Here is a 21,103-nt window from a genome sequence, read left to right as displayed (position 1 = left end):
GATGTACTTGTACAACCTTATTATGCATGTATGTATTTGTGCTGGTGAGGTGAGTGTGTTTGTTCTGGGATATATTCTGCTTCTCAGGTGACTCTGTGATTGATTTTGATACAGAGCTGCTTTAATTGTGGTGATCGCTTTGCAGTCCTTTTTTTTTTTTACGGGAAGACGATCGATCCTCGATGAAGTTACGGCTCTTTTACTTCTCTGTGTGAATCTAATTTAACAGAATCTCACACGAAATATTGTTTGTTGCTCTTTATTTGTTGTTGTGAAGAACATCTTCATGTTGTTGATATTCTATTATCTTCCTTCAGTCATTCAGAGATGTTGAGTTAACACAGCGGATCATATCGAGCTTCATCACAGGGTTTTATAGCAGTTCAACCAAACAGTGATTTTCCCCTCAGATTGTTTCATCTGAATACGTTTTACACACCTGCAGAAGTAAAGCAATGAAATGTTTAACAAGAAAAAAGAAAGTTTTGTTTTGCAGCAGATATGTTTTTCTTCTTCTTTGCTTTCTTGTTAATCATTTTGTTAAATCTCAGATTTATTAAGCGACTTCTCAGCGTAACGTCGCCTCATGTTGGGAATCACTGGAACTAGTGACAGCATGCAGGTAAATGTGGTAGTTAAGAGTTTAAAAATAATTAGATTTTTCAGAAACATCATTTTATTTCTTTTCAGAGTTATGCAATTATATGTCTCGTGTTCTATTTTCTTAATACATCATTTTATTGTTATTTCAGTTATGTTGCTAAAGGTTATTACTGTGGAGAATATCCAGCCAGAGAGTAAACAGTACAGACAGGTAATGTGTGTGTTCATCGCGCTCTCTGCTGGTTTCTTCATCCCTCTTCCCTCAATATCTCCCCTGTTTTAAGGTCTGTCTTTCATGTTGTAGAGTCCTGTTAGCTCATAATTCTTCACACAGAAAAAGTAGAACCATATTTTTGGTTGATAATAAGTGAGATCAGACCTGTGATGATCTCAACTCTGACAAGATTAAAGTTTTGAAGGAAAACACTGAATGTCTGAAGTACTTTTAGGCCTTTTAGAGAAGCTTCATGTCAGTTTTATATTCTTCATAAGTCTGTCAGGTTATTATAATGGTCTGAATGCTGACCATTAAAATAACAGCGTTTGAATATTTTCCTTTTGAAAGCTGTCAGTAGTAGAAATCAGGTCCCTTCAGTGTCAGAGTCTAAATAAAGAAACATGTTGTGTGGCTTCATGTCTCAAGTCCTGTTTTATGATTTTAAAAAACTGTTTAATTTCTTGCCAAGAGTTAGATGTGAGACGTGCATCACTCTCACGTCTATAAGCTTTATATGAAGCTGGAGCGAGGAGGCATTAGCTTAGCTTAGCTTAGCTTAGCATAAAGACTGGAAACAGGGGGAAACAGCTAGCCTGGCTCTGTCCAACGGGGTAGTAGTAATAGTTTAACACTGTTAGCTCATCGTTAGACATAGAAACAGTTGAATTGAAAGAACCTGACTAGTTTTTGCAGTTGAACTCCAGAAGTTTCAGAAGAAGAAACTCATGTTGAGAGTCGTCGTTTTGAGCCGCTATGTTCAGTATTTATAGATTTCTGCTCAACACTGACAGAAGAGAGAACAAAGTTGAACTGTGCTGGATCGTTATCATCGATTATTAACGGAGAAAAAAACCCCAAAACAATAAAATTGTCTTGAAATGCCCGTGGAATCCAAAACTGTGTCAGCGCCGCCGTCACGGCCATTTACATTTCCAACAGACGCGTGGCCTCCGCTGTCAAGCGCATTAACACAGAGAATCACAGACTCACAGAGACGCTGTCATCTGGTAGCGACGGCGAAGGCAACATTTAGAAGTGGAGGATGATTGAAGTGTTAACTACACTGTCTACCATTTCTCTAGAGGACATGCGGCGTGGAGAGAGCAGAGTTGCTGACAGTCCTCGTCACCTCTGCTGCTAAATTCCTATTAACCCCTCCATCCTCCCCCCTCCTCTCACCTCCCCCCCTCCCAGGCAGGCAGCATTGTAAGCTTTTAACAGAATTCAATAATTATCTCAACAGCCTGGCTTTGGTATGTCCTCTGCCCCAGTCTGCCTGTCAGTCACTTTAATTACTCTTGTTGTAAAACCCATAAACCTCCAACCGAGTCTACACACCAGAGCCAGGCTATTATAGCTATTATTCAATACCAGTCTGAAGGAGCGACGTCTGTGTAAAAAGCATTAGCTGCTGGGTGAGTAGATGGATGTGTGTCAGTCACCGAGTTATCTATTCGTAGCATGTTCTGTGTTCTCTATGTGCATCTCTAATGGTGTCTTCTCTCCTCGTCAAGGTGATCTTGGGTTTCTGTTCTGTTGGGTTTCCTGTAGACAATTGCAGCACTAATCAATTATACATACAGTAGGGATGATTGGATGAGATATTTCCCTGTAAACCTGTGTTTTGAGTATCAAACACTGACCCCCTGTAGGCTTGAAAAGTGGCTCTGAAAGGTTTGTAGTTTCCTTTGCAGAGGATTCAAAACATGACCCACTTTCACTTTCACTTCTTTCCATCCATGTAACTCCCAATAATCCACTTCTCCAGCTTCTGTCTGTGTGGTCTGTATGTTGCAAACATAAGAAAATATACCCAAAATACGTTTCTAATATGTCTCAATACACAGCTGCACATATCTGAATAATTGGAAATGTAAAGAGAATATTTATCAGAATCAGCTTAAACGCACAATATGTAATTTCAGCCGCTAGGGGTCTCAATGAAAACAATAACAAAAGACGGAGTGTGATGACGGTGTGAAGTAGCAAGGGATTATGGGAGTTGTTGTCTTCGTTGTTAAATAACCAGCTTCACTGGCATAGGATTACTCCAGTGTTCATCATTCGGGATGTTTTTACCCGCAGAGGTCTCCTCCTCTCCAGAAACAAACGGACCCGGAGATTAAAATCGTTAAAATATTAATTAAAGCTGTTTCACCTAAAAAATCAATATTTCTCCAACGATGTTTGGTGACCATCGGACTTCCTGGAGGGGCTGTTAGCCGAGCTGCTGCTAACGTTTGTCCAGTTTATTTCTCTGATAACTTAAGATCCAGACGTCCAATGACTAAAATCCTTCTTCCGGCTAAAAATTATAGTTAAAAACCACCTAAATTTATCATGAAAATGTGGCTTAAAACTGAATAAAAGTCCATTTATAACAGTTTGTGTGGAACAACCACAACGCCGATGTATTATCTTGTATGTGTGTAAGTTACTCTTTGGTAGACGCCATTGTAGCGGACAAACACAGCGCCGCCGTATGCATCTGGTGCGTGTTTACTCTTTGGTAGAGGAGGTATGACGCCATCGACAGGCGACCAAATGAAACGGTCCGTTACTTTGATTAAATTACAGATTTCTCTGGGTTTGAAAACTGTTGGATATAACATAGGTCTAGTTGTTTTTAGACATTTTAATGTGGAATAATTACATATTATAGCTTTTAAATGGCCAAATATGTTTATGCATACAAGGGATTTGTCTCCAGTTTCTAGTGGCTTAAAGTCGTGTTCGACACCATCGACACTGTCACTCCTGCACCTCCTGGTGCGTCTTTTCAAATAAAGATTGCAGAAACTTTCTCTCTTTCTTTGTGGATAAGATTAGAGATGTCCTGGTGAGCATCACCCCCCTTCTTCTTCTACTCTCATTTCTGCTTATTCAAAACTCAGCCGTCAATTCCGAACTGCTTCTCTTCTATATTTCCCTGCAAGACCTCATTGATCTGGTGGGCAGCATGAAAACCTTCCTCCAGCCCTGCAGATATTTTACCAACTTCTATGGTCTGTTAGTCCATGCCTGGCCTCTGTTATAAATAGCTCCCTGCTATCTGGTTGTGTCCCAGCTTCTTTAAAACATGCAGTTGTTCACCTTGATCCATCCCTTCCTGAAAACTACAGGCGTATATCTCTAAGCTGCCTTTTATCTCAAAGGTTTTAGAGGAAGTTGTTGCCTTTAAAAAGCAGCTGAAGACTCTTTTATTCAGACTGGCCTTTGTGTCGCCTCCTGCTGTCTAGTGTTTGTAGTTTTGTGTGTTAGGTTGAATTCTTTCTCTTTTACTGTTTTATGGTTTTATTTTGAACAACTTTACCCTTGTGAAGCACTTTATGATGTTTCTCTGTGCTATACTAAATAAACTTTACTTACTTGTTTGTGTTGGAGACTCCTCTCGCAATATCACTTCTACCTTTTTGCTAAATTTCGTCATAATTTATTAGAGTTTGGACTACAACAAGGAGAAAAACTGTTAGTTTCTGACCAGATCACTGGTGTTTCAACTTCTGTTTGTTGCTAAAGTTGTTGATGTTTAAATTAAAACATTATCAGCCTTGTTGTAGAGATACTGTATCTGATTTTATGAGATTGTATAGGTGTTTTTTTTTTTTATTATGTATTCCTCCTTATCTTTACCCGTCCTTACACATACACACTGCTGCCATCTGTTACTGCTAACTGATCTGAAAATGGGGCCAACCCATCTGCTGTGTGTGTGTGTGTGTGTGTGTGTGTGTGTGTGTGTGTGTGTGTGTGTGTGTGTTTGATTGTGAGGCTTCTCCTTCCATTTTAAATTTCATTTATGTGCTATGTCTCAATCACCACATTGTAATTCAACTCGTGATGCTTTCCACAACAGCCACATGCTGCTGTTTTGAGAGCAACACGTAGCCTTGAATCTGTATGTGTGTGTGTGTGTGTGTGTTTATGTGTGTGTGTGTGTGTATGTGTGTGTTGGAGAAAATGGATGCATCTTTCTCTTCTCTGCATCCTCTTCATGCATAAATTGCTGGGCTCCGGTGGCGCTGAGGTGGTTATTTACTGTGTCTTGAACAGAAAGGAGAGAGAAGCACTCTTGTGTGTTTGCATGTGTGTGTGTGTGTGTGTGTGTGTGTGTGTGTGTGTGTGTGTGTGTGTGTGTGTGTGTGTGCATTTAATCTTTGTTTTCATGTGTGGCCTGCATGTAAAGTAGGACAAAGGGAAATGTCTTTGAAGTATCTGTGTGTGTGATTTCATGTTTTTTTATGAATACATTGCTTGGGATGAAGGATAGCTTCGACTGATTTTGTGCCACAGTACCTGCGATATAGTCAAGTCCCAATCTGCATACATGAATGTTAACAGCTGCATTTTACTGAAGTATTGTCAGGGGCCACAGAGTGTGTGAGATGTAATAAATATAAGCTATTCCTTAGACTGAAAGGAATTTCTGTTTTGAATAAAAATGTTAAATTAAAAAGAAAAGTTGGGCGGATCCATGAATTGTGTACATCCCACTCAAGATAATTTTATTTTGTCAAAATGCTGAAAATTCTTTGAGGTCAGACCATAAGAAGTTCAAAGTGTTTTGTATCCAACACGCCGTGTAGGAGGTTGAATTGAGTGCAACCACACGGTTGTCTATAAAAACATTGTGACATCAAAAAGCAGAAAATTCACAGGAGACAGAAAAATTTGAAAAGAAAGAGACACAAGCAGCAATAGAAATGTACATCCATACATTTCTATTCTACCCCACCCTCCCTCCCAAGACTATATAATAAAGCAAGTTTTCTCCTCCTCAGCACAGTAAATCCATTATCTGTTATCAAATGCTTCCTCCAGGGGCTTTACAGGGATGGGGAAGAACAACACTACGGTTGGTTTTCACTTTAAAGTCAACAGATTATTTTAAAAACACTCCTGGTGAATTCAGGGGAGGCTGCAGATGAAAAAAAAACTCACAAGACAAACCACATAGAAGCGGAAACCACATCTCTCAATGGAGATGTCAGATTGATAGACACTTGTCACTGACAGTGGTTATCTCTTCATCCTGATACTTTCTGGAGATGTTCTCCTGACATTTCTTTTTCACACATTATTTAAGTCAGTTTCATTTATTCATGTCATACAGAGCATGTGGGACTTCAGCTGTCATGATGTTATGTTTCCCTTTTACAGGTCAGATGTTGCGCGGTTCATTTCTTTTCATTCTTGGCCTTCTTCAGCTTGCTTAAAAGGAATCTTCTGCCGTCTGGAAATACACTTGTTTGCATTCTTACTGGGAGTTAAAGATCAATAACAACCATAGATTGTATAAAATAATGGACGTAGCCACCATAACGTCACTCAATGGTTTTTAAACTGTGAGTTTGGCATTTTGAGTGTCGCCATCTTGGGTTTTTGGAGCCAGAAGTGACCATATTTGGACGAGAGGGTGGAGCTGACCCTAATGTTAGCTGCTAGCTGCTAGCTTGGTTCGCACGGTGCATTTACACTCTATGGTTAACTGTGATAACGCTAATGCGAAAAACAGGATTAAAACAAAATGTACTTACTGGAAAAAAGTGTTTTAGTTCAGCCAAACACTGAACAAGACGTCTTTAGGCGACCAAAATGTTACAATTAACTTTCAACTAACTTTCAATTAACTAACTAAAATAGCAACAGCTCTCGCTACGCATATACTCCTGTTCTAATCTGGTGTTACTATACGTAATATAAATAACCGACGTTGTCGTCATGGTAGCGACTTGTCAATCACAAGGTAGCCGCACCCTAATGCATAACCTGCTTTATCATCTATTTTACTCTAAATGGGACCATAATTTATAAAATGATCATCATGATGTATTGAAGAAGACTTGAAACTAGTGATTGAGACCATAAACATAAAATTTTTACTGAGGTAATAAATTAAGTGAGAAGTAGAGTCATTTTCTCAGACTTCTTTTTGCAGCCAGTGGCGTCGCCCCCTGATGGCAGCTTTAAGTCACTTCTGCATTGGCTTCACTTCTCAGAACTGGATCTACACACCCGATAACAACACAGCAGGGGAGGAAACTGTTCAGCAGTCAGTAGGTCTGTGCTTCAAACAAAGTGCTTGTGGGAAAGTCATGACATGGTGATTTAAAACACATCGTGGTTTAACAAAACATCTAAAGAATGCTACCAATCGCTGGTCCCAGAGTTTATCTTCAAAGTAAAGTTGCACAACTTTCTAACTCAGACTCGGGCGAATTAATGTCTAGCTTGATAGCTAACAACATAACAATGTATATAAGAAGTTTTTGGAGTTGTTTAAAGGTGTATTTATTGTCTTTTGGGGGAGGCTAGCTGCTCCCCACATTTTCAATGTTTGTGCTAAGCTAGGCTAGGCTAAACACGTCCCTATAGAGATCTGTGTATTAACAGGTCCTCCAAGTTAATAGTTTGATTGTCACTGCCTTCCAAAGATGACCAATTGAAGCGTTTTCTGATCTGGCCTATCAGCAGGGTGAAATAGGTTGTTATTGCCTTCCAAAACACATATAAGCATTACAAAAACAATTCATATGACAGCTTTCTGATATACCTCCACTATGGTTAAGCCCAGGAAGTACTTACTGTATACGTTAAGTTAGAGAAAGATCATACTCACAGTTAAAAGAAACCTACTATATGTTGGCTGTTGGTACAAGATGGGATGAGAACAGTAATTCTATTTGTTAGAGTTAGATGCTTTATACAGTCACTTTTCATTCATGTAGCCCCAAAATCACAAATCACAAATTTTCCTTAAAGGGCTTTAAAATCTGTACAGAATACAGTACAACATCTTATATCCTTAAAGAGTGGATAAGGAAAAACCTCCCGTTGTCAAGATGTTTTGACATCACATTTGCTACGGTGCGGTGTGTTTGGCATTTAACATTTGACATTTGAATGAACTATTGACGATTTGCTGTCATTTTCCTGGTGAGGAACGTCTCCTGTGTCCCGTATAATACACTGTGTAATGTTTACATATGCGTATTCAAAGGTGAAGAGACAACAGGAGAATAGTGGTGAGTTCCAAAAATACATGGAAAAAAACTAAAAGCTGCTACAAATTTAAATTACTAAACTAATACTAATGAAAAAACAACTTGAAAAAGTACCCTGTAGAGCTTCTTTCGATTACGCGTGCTATGGATGAATTTTACATGTGTCCATGTTTTGTTCCTCTTGTGCACACACACACAAAAACGCACAGCGAAGGCAGTGAAGAAGAAGAAGACGAAGAGAGTAAGTAGTCACAGATGTAAGTAATGCAGGTTTCAAACTCTCAACAGGAAGGAAATGCATTCAACATTTTGTTAGACCTCAAGGATTCACACAATGAATTCTAATCTATTATCTAGAAAGTCATCAACAAACGTTAGAACCATGATGAAACCAAGAGAAACCACCTGAGTCACCATCCGAGTAGAAAAGCAAACAGTAATTGTTACGGTATTACAATGGTTCAGGGTCCATTACAAATTCCCTCAACAAACATGATACATGCAGTATATCTTATAAAGAGCCTCAGACTTCAGTATTAAAGGGAAGATAATCATGAAGACCTACAGCTCCATGTGAATCATGGTCCAATTTGTGTTCAATAATTCATGAGCTGCTCCCTCAGCAGACAGAGAGGTTTGTCTGATGTAGAAGACGGAGTAAAGAGGAACCAAGGAACCAAAATGATTTCAATGATTAATCGACTTTTCTGTCTAATCAACTAATAGTTTCAGCTCTACAGGTCACATTATTTGTGTCAATAAGTGTAGTTATACTCGGGCTTTACGCTCATCTAAGTATGTCTAGTATGTGTAACAGTAACTGAGCATCAATACCAGTCGGAGGTGTTTTTTTAATTTGTGATACATCTTAAAATGTAGGTAACTGCTGAGTATATCAATAAACATTTTGCACATACTCAGCCCTGGCGACAGACTGCCTGTGCATACTTTAGCAAACCCTAAAAGCACATCCCCAGACCTGCTTCTGTCATTATATCCTATAGTCCACCCCTGGCAGTAATCAGGTCCTACAGTTTGCTAAAAGAGGTTGAACTGGTGAGACAGAGAATAACTGGTGAGCAATTTAAACCGGCCAAAGAGCTCTAAATTGAAATGCATGGCTCTGCTCTGTGAGGGCTGTTGTTCTCTTGCCAGTGAAGTGTGACTGGATTTAAAACAGAGCTTGAAAGGCAGTGGACTAATTCATTGTATTCCTCGGCAACAGTACTCCAGCGGCCATTAAGCCATACTTTGATACCAAATAAGGTCTAAGTGTTTCAGATTTTTACTCCGTTTGCTTGAGGTAATCTCGTAGACTTTAATTAAAAGTTGCCAAGTGATTAAACACCTGCACACATGCACTCTCACATACGAACACACTCGCATAGATTCCTCGGTCGCTACTCCTTGACAGAGGCCATTTGCTAAATCCTAATGGAATTCATTAGTTTCTTCATTTGTGTCCGTGGAGGCTGGACTGTTAATCACCTCTCAGGCTTGACCCACAGTCAGCCTCTGGATTCTGTGAGCAGATAAAACAAAACTAAAAATCATCCTTTTCAACTTATTGAGTTGACTGTATTTAATAATACAGGAGTTTATTCATAACTACAGTTTAGCAATGTGGAAATACTGCAGAAAATTGTAAATGGCATGACATAACAATCATTAACATTTTAAGTCTTGCTGATGTTTGCTCTTATGTTCACTCACAATAATGATAATAAGTTTATGGATGTTATGACGGGTTGACACTTGTCTTTCCTGGAAGGATATTAATATGAAACATCAGCAGGAGGTCTTGAGTTTTATTATCAGCAGCCTGACATTGAGGGAAATCAGTCAGAATTAGTTAAAGGGGACATGTGGAGGCCCTTTGAGGTCTAACACGGTGTAACAGAAGTATTTCCTTCCTCAAAAAACATCTGTAAAGCCATTTTTTTAAAGATTTATTTTAAATTCTGCATTGTTTACATCTGTTTACCAGCTTGCAGTCTTGTTCTTTCCTGCCTTTGTTGGCACATTGCTGCGGTTTTGGTGCATTACAGCCACCTATCGATCATTGGAACAGCTGATATGTACATTATGATGATTTTACCATGTGATCCATTATAGGTTCCACTACTGAGGCACTACTGAGTATTATTTGACACTTGCATATTATTTGAACACTGGCTTTTAGTGTTTGGTGAGAGCTATTATGCAGTAGTTGGTATGTGTAAATATGAGTATAACGGGTATCTGGAGTCAATGTTGAGTGACAAACAAACAAACAAAAGTGGTTGCTAAATGAGCTGTGAAGGAGCAAGAATGAGCAAGTCGATGACAAATGAAATATCTCAAAAATATAAGTACTGCAGTCAGACTGTGTGACACAGTTACATACAGTGCAGTGTGTCTGTACCGTACTGTATATACGCTGAGTGAGTTTATTTCCTCATGTTATCTCTGGTCATTTGTACAGAGACAGTCCGGCTCTGTTTTTATTGTCTTATCTGGATGAGTCTGGACTCCACATTTCGACTGCGGCGTCTGCTGTGGCTTTATTTCTCCATGGGACAGCAGGACAGGAGTTCCCGGCCTCCCTAATCATAAATCACATTGTATAGAACATGTCAAAGTAAATACAGTGAGAATACAACACAGAGAGAAAAACAGGCAAAATATACAGAAACCCTTTAAAACATTAATGCAGCTCTACTGTACGGTGCAGCAGGGTAACTACTTAATTGGTGTGATGCTACTGTAATATTTTCATCTGTCACATAGTTGTGATTTTCTTTGTGTTCTTACATTATTGATGCAGGTAGTTCTGACTAACTTATAAAATCGCTTTCATTGTGACATCCTCTGTAATGCCTTTATATTCTCAATAAGCTTCTGACTATGAGTGACGGGCTCCCACATAAACACAGCGTTTTCTGCCAAAGATAAAACATTTTTGGTTATTTCACTTGAGAGATTTTCTGTATTTTTTATCCAGCATCACTAGTCTGAGCAGTTTGAAGGCTGAGTTGGAAAAATATGATGTCACATACAGCACCAGTCAAATTTTTGGACACTTTCTCATTGAAGTGAAGGGGAAGATGTGTCCAAACCTTTGACTGGTGCTGTACATCAGTCTATCAATTAGCATTAAACAACATTTGAATCACAATGACAGTTCTGGGCTTGTTTGCTTATCAACCAGCAATGTATGTCAATTGATTTTACATTGTAAGGCTGCGTCAGGACATTGTGTTTTAGTTGTAGAAGTGGTGATAGTAGAAGTAATCAAGGAGTAGACTTCACTGATTACCCAAAGTTATCAGAAAAACAGATAAAAATGTCTGAAGAACTTCAAATAAATGTCAGAGCCATATCTGTTAAAAAGTACGAGACAATCTAAATGCAAATGTGTGCTCAAAGTTAGAAAGTGAAATTTGAAAAAAAGTTAAAAAAAAAAAAAAAAAAAAGTAAAATAAAATGAGACATTAAATATGTACAGATGTTTTCAAATCACAACAAATATATTTCATGTCTTCTCTGTTAGCATAACAGAACCATCAGTTATTATTTCAATTTCACACTGGGTACAAGCAAATACGTAAGATAGCAAATGGTAATTTTATCTAAGTTCAAAGAACAGTTGTATTTATGTTGTCACTTTTCCTTTTCTTGACAGTATTGATTGAGAACTTTGAGGTCAAAATCACAGTAAACATACAGGACCCGTCAAAGGTTTGGACCATAGACTGTATAAAAATATGGACGTAGTTACCGTGATGTCACCCGTTGGTTTCTGAAGAGCGGTTTTGAAGCTCTGCCTAACTCCCAGCCAATCAAAAATGGGCAAAGAGGCGGGCCGAATGGCTGAAACAAGCCACCTAGCGGCTGGTGGACCTGTCACTCAAAGCAGCCATGTCCTTCATTATGCAGAACTTTACGGCTTAATAAAACTTAAACAGGTGAGTTATAAAAAAATTCACCGCCGTACAGTTGTCATGAAAGAGGAAATTAGCTACAGAGACCAAAACCGTTGTTTGTACCAGGCTGTAAACATGTTTATTTCTGCTGTAAAGTTGGGCATTTTAACATGGAGGTCTATGGGGATTGACCCGCTTTTGGAGCCTCAAGTGGTCATTCAAGGAGCTGCAGTTTTTGGCTTCATTTTACAGCCCCGGAGGTCACTGCTTGGTTTGGACACACTTTCCCATTGACTTGAATGAGAAAGTGTGTCCAAACTTCTGACTGGTGCTGTATGTTGCAGATAATTTTATATAAATGATTTGTGTAGTAATGTTCAACCACCTCTAAATGTAAAGCTGTTGGTCTCATTGTGACACATAATCATATTCAAGAAACTGTGATTACTGTTGGTTCATTATTCTGTTCTGTTTGTGATTCTGTTTGTTTTGTTATATAATGTTTTTTTTTTGTCAGGTTAGGATTTTAGAGTAAAAGATTATGCATGCTCAGCCAATCTATGATATATAAATAAAAATTTAAAAACAAAAACAGACAAGCTTTAAGCATCCTTTAAATCTTGGCTTGGATCTGTTTTTATCAACTTATAAACACAACAAAGATTAGATTTGTCTTAATCATGTTATCACAGAGAGGCTTAAAAAATGCATTAATATTGCATTGAATACTGAAGTATATTTTTCTTATTTGTCTAAAAAATATTTCACAGCTTCAGGATTTCCTGAATCGCGCTGCCAGCTACCCAATGAAGAAATCATAAAACAATATTTAAGCTTTTGAGACTGACTCTGACTTTAAATGCAGCTACGCAGCATCTCAGTGCTTTCAAATCTCCTGTTGAGCATTTGCAGACTAAAGATGCTCAGACAGGACCCTCCAGGCGATTCTCAAGTCTAAGATGAAAAACAAACTATGACCAGATCTTTTCTTTATAAACAGGGGCTACTCAATCCTTTCAACGATTCAACATTATTCAGTAAGCACAATGATGGGAGTAATTTACACTGCTGTCTTATCTAAGCTTAATATTTATGTGAGAACTATTTTAATGTGCTCTTCTTTCCTCTGCGGACTAAAGAGCTTTGTGGTTTGCATCAGTATTGCTTGTTATTATCACTTCCTCACTCTGTAGTCCTCTTGGCAGCCGTGGCCCTCTCTGCACGGAGGCCACATTTAGTATGTGGACAAACTTCCTAAAGGGTTAGTAATGTGGTGGTTCACAAATATTAGATCAGTCCTCTCACCAGCCAGCATTCCTCAGCCACACACACACACACATGCACACACACACATTCGCACAATCGTGAGTGTCCAGCAGGCACTCCTCTGCTGCAGCATAATAAGTAGCATCTCACAGTGCATCAAAGCTGAAAGCTCTGCAGATGGCCCCCAATAATACGTAATGTAAGGCCCATTGGTGTAGTGCCTGTGTCAGGAAGTCCATTACTATAATGTCGAGATCTGAGGTGTTCCTTACGGCACCTCACCACTCACTAGCCGCTTTTTTTTTTTTTTTTTTTTTTGGAAAAGTCATAGTCTAATGGGAGAGGTTTTGCCTTGATGTCAAGTGCAATTTCCAGGCTTGTGCCTTCGCATTTTGTCCTATCATCTCTCAAATAAAGAGGGGCACAGACGGGCTGCAGTTAGAGGACCAGGGTAGCAGTTCTGGATTACCCTGCCTGAATGGTTAACATCAAAAAGACATACTGATGGAAGGAAGCATACAGTAGATACATTTCAAAAACAGCTAAATGAAACAGTGGAAAATAAGTTGACCAAACAATCTTAACTCAAGGTTCTCTTATTTGCTTGTTCTGGAGCTTTCATTTGCAGATTAAATTTGCTCAGTTGCCATGGAAATGGCATGCATGATGTTTGAACTTTCCATCAATCAATCTGAGCACCTTTGGGGCTTCTCATACTTGAGCTTAACAGTTCATTCACGACCTTTGAAACAAAGATTGTTTCATCAGCTGCTGTTTCCAAAGTCATGAATGAAGTCAAGCTCAAGGTCCACTTACTCGCTTGTTCTGGAGCTTTTAGCTGCACAGTCTTCATCAGTAGCCTGTGTGTAATCTGAGCACCCTCTACAGGTAACATGATTTTTACTATATACACACCCACATACCATAGATATTGAATATGTGACTGATTGACTCCAAGTACTACTATACAGTATGAGAAGGTTATATTGTACTAGAATCAGCTGCTAGCTAATTTCCATCTATAGTCACTGGGCTGGTAGACACAAAACACTGATACAAGTAATGCAATTAATACAAATACATGCTCAAATGTTGGATATGGATGCCTTTTAGTAAATATTTTGTTGGTGTGCAATGAGCTTTCAACTACATATCACAGTCTTGAAAACTTTTTTGTGAAACCCCTAATTTTAAAGTCAAAACTAAACTGTACAAGCAAAAAAGGGATAATTCCTCAGATTTGTTTGTATTGTTTGATATTTATTCAAGTCTTTAAATTAAGTTTATAATGACAATCATCCATCCAGCGTGTGTGTGCAGTTTTGATGCACTTTATAAGTACATTTTAACAATTTTCCTGATGCAACGCTTACAGAGGGCCTTTAAAACTCAAATCTTACTGCCAGCCAAAACACTTCTCGGAAATATAATTACACCATAAAGAATATTCGGTTAAATTAAATCCAAGATGCTGAGTAGACAAAGTTGTGTTGTGGTTGATAAAGTTCTGTATGGACTAAGCAGTAGAGCAGCGGAGAGTTGCAAGACGTGATTAATTGCCCGAAAGGTCATCGACCCAGCCGTTGGAAGATCAGATGGATTTCTGGCATTAGTTTGGCAGTATTTAGAGAAAAGTCTAAAGAAAACAAGAACAGGGAACAAAGTTTAAAATCTGAGCTGGGCTGTTCATTTTCTCAGCTTGAGCGATCTGTGCTGTAAACTATAGACTATGCACTGCAGCACTGCTTAAGGATTCCTGTATTGAATCCCTGAAAATACCAATACCAGTATCATTATATTGATATTGGTTGGCAAATACTGTTTGGGAAGTGTAATTGTCTATTGTCAACCCTCACTCCCTTTATTATTACAAGTACACACTACAAAAGCTAGAACTAAGCGGGTAGCTCTGAGTCTGAAAACTGAAGCCAATGCAGAAGTGATTAAACCTGCATTCTCCTTAATGGCCAGCAGGGGGCGACTACATTGGTTACAAAAAGAAGTCTGATTATATGGAAGTCTATGAGAAAAATGACCCTACTTCTCACTTGATTTATTACCCTACTAAACACTTTCCTGGTATGTGGACAACTAGGAGTAGCTGTCGCTATTTCACAGTTTGTTTTCAGTTCATGAAAGTTAATTGTGACATTTTTGTCGCCTAAAAAAGTCTTGTTCAGTGTTTGGTTGTACTAATAGACCCTCTGAGGAGTCGGCTGTTCCGTTTTTCCGGTAAGTACATTTTGTTTTAATTGTTATAGCCCTGTTTTTTGCTAGCAAAAATTGGCAATGGCATTATCACAGTTAACCATAGACTGTAAATACACCATGCTAATCAAGCTAGCATCTAGCACTAGGGTGATGGTCAAATCCAAGATGGCGACTGTCAACTCACTAAACTCCAGGCTTCAGAACAGCAGTTCACAAACTACTGGACGGTGACTAAGTCCATATTTTTTACAGTCTATGGTTAGAACTAAATCTGTCTATATGCTGCAAGAGTTTTTTTGCATACAATACCAGATAGTCCACATTTTCTGTGAGTCAATTGTTTTACTTAGTTTGCCTGGTGAATCAGTGGCACTTAGGAGAGATGTTCGGTGCATATAATAGCGGACATCAAGAAATAAAAGCTTTCTCTAAACACTCCCAGTGGTTCATTGTCAGCGTTTGTCATTCCAGTGACAACAATCTGTTCCAAGCTGTATAGAGTGGAGAAAGCCTTTCTCTTGTTTGTCTCTGTTGGGAAATCTGCCTTTTGTTTAGTCCAGTGTTAAATAAAAAGAAGCCAATGTTAAGCACTTCATGAGCTCATTGACCCTGGATATTGGATAGGCATTGAACTCGGTAATTGCATTCAAATTAAGGTAGTTCACACAGGAGCAAACCGCCTTTTAGACTTTGGCACAATGTGAAGATTAATTATTCACGTCACCTAAAGAACCACCATCCAACTCTACTGTACATTAGTGTACTATTAAAGATTCACATTTCGGTTTTGTCATCTTGTCCCTTTTGGTAATAGAAGATTGTTCTCCACTTCATTTAGTCCTTTTCGTCAGTCATCACTGATAAAAAGGGAGGAAGACTGCTGAGTAGAATAAATGCCATCCTGTCTGTTATGAACACTTCTCTCTGCAGCCTCTAATTAATTTTCTAAACCCAGGGCAATCTATGCCCGAGGAGATAACCACAGCCTTACTTTAAGCTTTGGTCTCTAATTTTAACTATTACATCTGATTGGAAAGTAATTTGCTCTGCTGCCACAGGACATTGATGAATGCATGCATTGCACAAACTCATAACATAACTGTTTAACAGGGTTGCCAACTTTTAACCACCAGCTGGAGTGAGATTCAAATATTTGGGGGTTGGAGGTGATTATTATGTCTAATATTAGAGGAGGTAAGCGTATGTCGGGCAAGGCTATAAAAGGCTGTTTTATTTGTCCAGATTTTGAAATATCCATCTCTAATATCTATCTCCTGCCTGAAGAATCAAGTTCCTCAATGCACTGTAGGACCTCTACCCACACAGCTAGAACAATAGCATCAGAGGTTTTCTTCAGGTCATTTGCTTCACTAGTCAAACTGCTTGTGGGTAAGACACATTGCAGTGCCTCAATAACTGAGGGTAAGTGATTTGCCACAACTCATACAACAGCAAAATCATCCTGTTGAGTGTCGGAGAGACGGTGAGGAGAGCATCTTGTTTTTTCCTATAAAGTGTTCGTTCAGTGTGAGTTATGTTTGGCGTTGAATCACATATCACAGAGTAATAGATGGCATCCTCTGTCAGGATGGTGTTAAGTACTTTTTTGTCACTTTGCTCAATAAGCTCATTCTGTGTCTCAGCAGATAATGAGTTAAGCACCTTTCTTCTGTGCTCGCACAAAAGGGGATCATAGTAGGACAACAACTAATAATGGGCAAGAGTTCTGAGGAAATTTCCATTATGAACATCATCTAAATCGGAAGTTTTGCCTCTTAATGCAAGATGTCTGGACGCCAGGTGAAGGACTGTATCCAAACATTGTAAAATAGCTTTATTCTTCTTTGTCTGCAGTTGTGTTTGAATGTGAGAATCATCTCATGTTGCTGCGTGCTGAGGGTTTGTCCATTTTAAATTGCACTGTCACACATTCTGGTAAGTTTCTGTACATTTTTGGCCATTTGCTAGCTGAACTCAATCCTTGCTGTTCAATGCACTTGCGGACGGCTTCGTCTGCTCGTGACAGAACAGAAGGCGTCGGATGCTGCAGAGCCTGAACACTCTCAACTATAGATAAGCCAATCTCTTCTAATTTTCTCACGGCCATTTGCTGACTTTGCATATTGAAGATAATTTGGGAATGGGTTCCATTTCCATATCTTTTGGCTGCCATTTTGGTTAAATCTGCTTTTTCTGCACTTCTGTTAGCCAGTTCATGAAAATTTATCTCATCTCTGCTGGAATATAAACTGCTCTACTAAAGAGGCATGGTTTGCCAGATCCAGTTATGAGACAGGGGTCAATGGTACAAATACATCTCTTGGATAAACTGTGTGTAATAGTCATCTTGTTAGTGATCGTGTTAGCTATCTTGCTACAGCCAGTCTATTGTGAGTGAATACTGCTAGCTGACTGCTAGCATGTTCGCAGCTGGCTAACGTGTTAGCAGTTAGCTCACCAGCTACAGTAGTTCACCATCTAAATCTGTGAGTAGTCAATCACTATACATCACCTGGGGCCTGTTTCAACAAATTTCCTCTCACATTAATTTTGATGTGTTTAATTAATCAAAAGGAGATCCATACTTTCTGCACGAGGATGCGAGAGGACTGTAGGACGCACAAATTCATCAGCAATTTGCAAGTGCCAAACATTTGTGAAACAGGGCACTGGTAGTATTTGTAATCTGCATGTAAGCAGTACTCGCAAACCACTTTTGTAAAATGGGCACCGGGCTTGTAGCGCCACCTATTTTGCGAGGACGGTTGGGTAAACTTTGCTCTGCTGTGCTGTTCTCTGGTATTAACTGATAAAAATAGTCTTCATATGAATTTTTTGAGTAATTATGACCATGGTACTATATACACCTTGAGCTGTTCCTCTCTTGCACAATTTTTTTCATTACTTTTTCTAATTGGAGACAGACATGAATATTTACATTTATAGGCTTATTTGTCAAGGAGTGAAGGAACCTGTCCATAATTATTTCTCTTGTGGTGGCAGTGTAGTGCTGTGAAGAAAGAAAAGGGAAATTCAGACAGATTACTCATGATGTCCTTGTTCTGGCCGTAGCTTGAATGCATATTCTCAGTGGGCTGCTGTCAGGGCTTATACAGTACATGGATTGATGTACCAAATAGTTAAGAGTGGTATGAATAATTAGCACAGCAGGCCCTGTGAAGCAAGTTAGCTCCTTACCTTTCCTCTCTCCGAGTTTCCTTTCATGTATGAGTTGGCCTGAGGGTCTGAGCCGTATTTCTGAGAATCATTAGCCACATTCGGGTCCTTTGAGATGACTCAGATTGCCGCTGTATGAAACGTTAGACGCCAAGTGATACTTTTTGTCACTTGAGCTGATGAGAGTGGAGAAGAGAAGGGAGAGGGGTAAAAATTAAGGGGTGGGAAGTAATGACAGAAGCGGGAATGTAAGAAAAGAGAAAGTGGATGAGAAAGAAATGAGTCAGGCAGGCGGGGAGGGTCGGAGCCTTTTAAGAGATCTACAGGAACTAATGGATAATGTCAGATAGAGCACCAGACCTTATAGAGAGTGCATTAGTGCATCGTGTTGGCAGATGATTCTGGTAAAAAACCAATAGATCTAAAATGGTATAAAAGGATTCAGTAACTTAGATTGATAGAAGTACAAAGATAACTGCTGTTTATCTCTTCCTGTCAAGAAAGTGTAAAAAAGTTTTTAGAAGCTTTCCTCCCTCGTATCCTTCTTCCTTTCACCTCTTCATGACAAAAGAAGTCTTAAATTTTGCTGAGTTTTTTCTCTTCGTCCTCCCACATCCTCATGTCCCTGACACTCCTGCTTCTTTCCCCTCCTCCTCCTCCTCCAACCTTTCTTTGATGCAGGAAATCTTTCGACTGTAGTTTTCGTCATCCCTCCGTCCTCTTCCCTCTGTCCGCCTATATTCTCATTTCTCTTCCTCCAGCCTTTCTTTGATCCGAGACGCCTTCTACGCCTTTTGCTGACCACTGCAGAAGCTTTTGTGTGCGATTCTTGTCCCGAGCTTAGTCAACGCTCGCCATCCGAGGCCTGCATCTTATCTCTTCTAATTACCGAACGCTGCCGTCTATGTCGTCACTGTAGTGTGGAGAGAGACGTAGCAGGACAACAAAGAATGAAAAGAGAATTCTTAGAATAACAGAGCTATTGTGCATAATGTATTTTTCCATTTTTCAAAAGAGTATAACACATTTTTTTTACTTGAACTTGAACATTTAAGCATCTAAGCTTGTAAACTAAGTGTCTGGTTGGGCGTCATTAGAAAAGGAGCAGCTGTAAAACAGTGAATAAACGTTTCTGAGCATCTTAAACTCCACGAAATAATTTATGTTATTATCAGAATTTGATCCATGTGGTCCAATAACATTCGGAAAGAGGTACATGATTAAATTACTTTATCCCAGTTCAAGTGAACGAGGAGCCGACCGGAAGTCAACCAGCTCAGTCAACGGGAGTCTCAGAGGCGCTGGAGAAGGACTCTACTGAGCATGCTATATGCAAACACAGGGAAGCGTGAGGAAGCCTGCAGAAACATGGCAGACTTCTTTCAGTTTTATGCGCCACTGTGCAACTCACAGAAATGAACGGACGTTCTTCAAACACAGTATCAATCAATTTTTATTTATGTAGCACCAAATCACAATAAAAAGTCATCTCAGGGCACTTTTCACATGGAGCAGGTCTAGACTGTACTCTTTAATTTACAGAGACCCAACAATTCCCCCATGAGCTGCACTTGGTGACAGTGGTAAGGAAAAACTCCCCTTTAACAGGAAGAAACCTCAAGCAGAACTTGGTGGTCGGCCATCTGCCTTGACCGGTTGGGTTGAGAGAGAGAAAGAAAGAGGGGGAGGAGGGGTTGGGACAGAATAACAACAATCATAACAATAACAATAACGGCAACAATAGCAAAAGCCGGGGAAGGACGCCAACAGGACTGCGAAGGCTCGGCCTGCAACCCAGGGTTTCCTGTGAGATGAGAAAGCACAAAAAAAAAAAAAAAATCCAGTTCTCCTTAATACATCCATTGGTGGGCCACTGATTGGAGAATATCATAACATTGTACAGCCCACCAATGTTGATACAAGACATCTTCCCCCTTTTTTTGTATTTGACTCAAGAAGTTGAGGCTAGCAAACTAGGCTAACTAGCCTCCAGTAGAAGCAGTGTAAGCTAATTAACCTGCTAATACTGATGCTCAACCAAGCCTAAAACTCATATGTGATTATTTTAACATATATAACAACAGATAATTGAACACAAGGACACAGAATTATAACTTGGAAAATGTATTTTTTTATTTCACTGTGTCTTTAAAGCTGCCAGAGCTTCACGTTGGCACAAAAATGTAAGTTTCAATTTCCAAGATTCACGTTAAACGTACACACATGCTGATGTTTACCAACCTGTGATGCTTTATAAAAAGGCTTCCAAAGGGAGGAGAGAGACTACAGATCCAACGCTTCAGTTCTAATTTGTGATTCATCACTTTCCGTAAGCAGAGAAGTGACCACACTCATCAACAGAATTTGATTTAGGCAAACTGGATGGTGCACTGTTGTGACCCCACTTTGTGATTTAGGCTTTTAATACATTTTCATTTGTACATAAAAATCTTGCTTAGTGTCACTCTAATCATTGGAGCAGCTCTGGTTTTTAAGGCAGGAGAGATTATCTGTCACAGTCGCTCACTGGCGATCCAAACTCCAGATGAATCAATAGTTCTGAGCACAGATACACTTTACTGAGTTATACCTGCAGCAGTAAGAGCACATGTGCACTTCAAGAGAGACAGACATGATAAATATTGCTGCTGTCTTAAGAGAGTTAACTGTCCATTTCCTTGTGAGCGTCCTTCTTTGCTTCCTTTTTATTCTGTTTTATT

At 39.3% G+C, this 21,103-nt stretch overlaps 1 long non-coding RNA gene across 1 annotated transcript; it reads right to left on the bottom strand.

The window, feature by feature from the left end:
* Positions 1 to 8,604: 8,604 nt before the first annotated feature.
* On the bottom strand, positions 8,605 to 18,830 carry LOC121881971. The gene is made up of 4 exons (XR_006091976.1): positions 18,744 to 18,830; positions 18,405 to 18,559; positions 18,145 to 18,216; positions 8,605 to 10,409 (listed from the first exon to the last, which is right to left on the bottom strand). It is a non-coding gene; the product is annotated as an uncharacterized LOC121881971 (long non-coding RNA).
* Positions 18,831 to 21,103: the final 2,273 nt, after the last annotated feature.

Source organism: Thunnus maccoyii, chromosome 17 (assembly GCF_910596095.1).
Source record: "Thunnus maccoyii chromosome 17, fThuMac1.1, whole genome shotgun sequence".
Classification (NCBI taxonomy): Eukaryota; Metazoa; Chordata; class Actinopteri; order Scombriformes; family Scombridae; genus Thunnus; species Thunnus maccoyii.
Note: the sequence above shows the minus strand (reverse complement) of the source record. Positions and strands in the feature narration are given on the sequence as shown.